This window comes from Sapajus apella, unplaced genomic scaffold (assembly GCF_009761245.1).
Source record: "Sapajus apella isolate SASKATOON/1434 unplaced genomic scaffold, GSC_monkey_1.0 scaffold2, whole genome shotgun sequence".
Classification (NCBI taxonomy): domain Eukaryota; kingdom Metazoa; phylum Chordata; class Mammalia; order Primates; family Cebidae; genus Sapajus; species Sapajus apella.
Window position 1 is genome coordinate 12,628,641 of NW_022436942.1, and position 3,156 is coordinate 12,631,796.

At 40.7% G+C, this 3,156-nt stretch overlaps 1 non-coding gene across 1 annotated transcript; it reads right to left on the reverse strand.

Moving 5' to 3' along the window:
* Positions 1-2,123: 2,123 nt before the first annotated feature.
* On the reverse strand, positions 2,124-2,287 carry LOC116528184. The gene has a single exon (XR_004258912.1). It is a non-coding gene; the product is annotated as a U1 spliceosomal RNA (small nuclear RNA).
* Between the last annotated feature and the right edge of the window lie 869 nt (positions 2,288-3,156).

The following is a 3,156-nucleotide window of genomic DNA, read 5'->3' on the forward strand; positions in this document are numbered from 1 at the left end:
CAGGAGAGCTGCCTGAACCCAGGAGGCGGAGGTTGCGGTGAGCCGAGATCGCGCCATTGCACTCTAGCCTGGGTAACAAGAGTGAAACTCCGTCTAAAAAAAAAAAAAAAAAAAGCTGTACACTCTAGTTACAGCCATCCTGGCCTGGTATTTTAAGATCAGTAAAGACCTGTGACTTAACAAATAGGAGTCGGGAAACAAAGGGGGTCAATATCATTTACAGAACTTTGATAGACTTCTCTCAGGAAGCATCTCTAGTCCAATATGAGTGAAGCTTTTAGGGCCCTATTGAACTTCAGATATCCCGTTCAGATCTTCTTTTGTGACTCAGACCTCTGTAGTTCCCCCTACTCCCCACACCCCTAAAATACCACCTCAAAACACAGGGCATAAGAAAGGAAATAAAGCAAAAGATTTCATCACAAGTAGGCTCCCCTGAGATATGAGAATATATAAGGTCATTTTAGGATAGGAAGAATGAAACTTCTCAAAGAGTCAAATTTACTCAGAAAAGCTGGAAGGCAGGACAGCAGTTTTGCAACCACATGACATAATTTGGCTGATGTTGTGAATAGGGATTGCTACACAACAAAATGATTCCTCAATGACAAGTCTCAAGATGAAATCCAGTTGCCAACGTGACTTCAAATGGTTTGGTATTAACAATAATGAAAAGATAGAATAAAATAGTAATTTTTAAGGAGACTGAGAAATATTTATCTAAAAAATAAAGTGTTTTGAGAGAAAATGTGTGTGTGTGTGTGTGTGTGTGTGTGTGTGTGTGTGTGTGTGTGTGTGTTGGACCATATCCAAGAATGAAAGTGGCACACAAACAAATGTGCTGAGATTGGTTTGTTGGAGCAAAACAGAGCATCTTGGCAAACTCAAGTCCTCATTCCTTCAGAGGATGACTATTATTAGCACTATTTAGTATCTATCAAGCCCCAGCTGGGGCAACTTGTCATAATGGGCAGAAAAGGAAGAGGGGAAAATGTATCATTTGTCCCCAGCATGGGCACTCGGTGTGGGGAAAATGTCTTAAAAGTTATCTGTCAGAAGGTTTAGGAGGTTTCATATGATTTTCAGAGATCTCTCTGCCTCAGAAAGAAATTGATTCAGTAAGCATCTATTCTGAGTTTGTTCGATACTTAGGGTATAGAAAAAGAAATAAAATTGGATCTCCATTGTCAAGAACTTACATTCCAGTAAATTAATCTTTCTAAATTATTTGAATACAACCTTTAAAATCTTTGCCATATCCTCTGTATAATAACACTCAATACAGATTTACTCAATGTTTTTATTCGATATTTTCTTAATATTACTCAATAATTTCGCAATATTTGTACTTACCTTAGCCTTGTCCTAAAAAATACCTGGGAAATCACAGATTTGGTGTTCTAGCTATATTGTTTTGTTTTTGTCTGTTTTTTGAGACAGAGTCTTGCTCTTTCGCCCAGGCTGGAATTCAGTGGCCCAATCTCAGCTCACTGCAACCTCTGATTCCTGGATTCAAGTGATCCTCTTGCCTCAGCCTCCTGAGTAGCTGGGATTACAGTCATGCGCCACCATGCCCAGCTAATTTTTTTTTTTTTTTTTGTATTTTTAGTAGAGATGGGGTTTCACCATGTTGGTCAGGCTGGTCTCGAACTCCTGACCTTGTGATCTGCCCACCTCTGCCTTCCAAAGTGCTAGGATTACAGGTGTAAGCCACTGCACCTGGCCTATAGTTTTAAACAACTTTTGTGGGTTTTTTTGTTTTTTTTTGAGCAGTCTTGCTTTGTCACCCAGGCTAGAGTATAGTGACACAATCTCGGCTTACTGCAACCTCTGCCTCCTGGGTTCAAGTGATTCTCATGCCTGAGCCTCCCGAGTAGCTGGGATTACAGGCGTGTGCCACCATACCTAGCTAATTTTTGTATTTTTAGTAGAGATGGGGTTTCACTATGTTGGCCAGGCTGGTCTCAAACTCCTGACCTCAAGTGATCTACCTGCCTCAGCCTCTCAAAGTGCTGGGATTATAGGCATGAGTTCCCATCCTGGGCCCATTTTTTTTCTTTTCTTTCTTTTTCATTCTTTTCCTTTTTAATTTTTTTTTATTTTTATGAAGATATTAAATAAACCAGGGGAAAGCACGAATGCAGTCCCCCACTACCATAAGTTATGCAGTCAAGTTTCCCACATTTGGGGAAATCGCAGGGGTCAGCACATCCAGAGTGCAACGGATAAGCCTCGCCCTGGGAAAACCACCTTCATGATCATGGTATCTCCCCTGCCAGGTAAGTATTCTTTTCCTTTTTTTAAGACAGGATCTCACTCTGTTGCCCAGGCTGGAGTACAGTGGCACAATCTCAGCTTACAGCAGCCTCAATTTGTTGTGCTCCAGCTATCTTCCCCACTTAGCTTCCAGAATAACTAGGACTACAGGCACATGCCACTATGCTTGGCTAATTTAAAAAAATTTTTTTTTGTAGAGATGAGGTATCACTATATTGCCCAGGCTGGTCTTGAGCTCCTGGGCTCAAGCAATCCTCCTGCTTGGGCCTCCTAAAAGTATTGGGATTATAGGCATGAGCCATCATGCCCGGCCATATGTGCATATTTCTAATGTACTTTTAAAAATAAACACAAAAATTTTTTAAATGTCTCTTCCTTCGATTACCTAAAGTCATCTTTGTAGCACTCTACAGGAATGACCATAATAAAGAATGCTCAAAGATGTCATCATACGAGGGACTGAGTAGCTTTCCCTGTAGGTAAATGCAGGTAATTCTGACAGTATATCAAGGAGGCCTATTTAGAAGAGCTGGCATTTGAGGAGGTTTAAAAACATATCTAAGTCTGTAATATTTCAAAGAACTAAAGGAACATGACAAAATGGTAAGATTTGACAAAGCTTGGCGATGAGTTCACAGATGTCTCTTTACTTCTTTGCATGCTTGAAATATTTCACAATAACAACAATTAAAGTATCTCTATGATTTGGAAAACAGAAAAGCATTCTAAGTAGACGAGAAAGTATAGGTGCCAGGCACGGTGGCTCACGCCTGTAATCCCAGCACTTTGGGAGATCGAGGTGGGCAGATGGCTTGAGCTCAGGAGTTCAAGATCAGCCTGGGCATCAAAGCGAGACCCCATCTCTATAAAAATACAAAA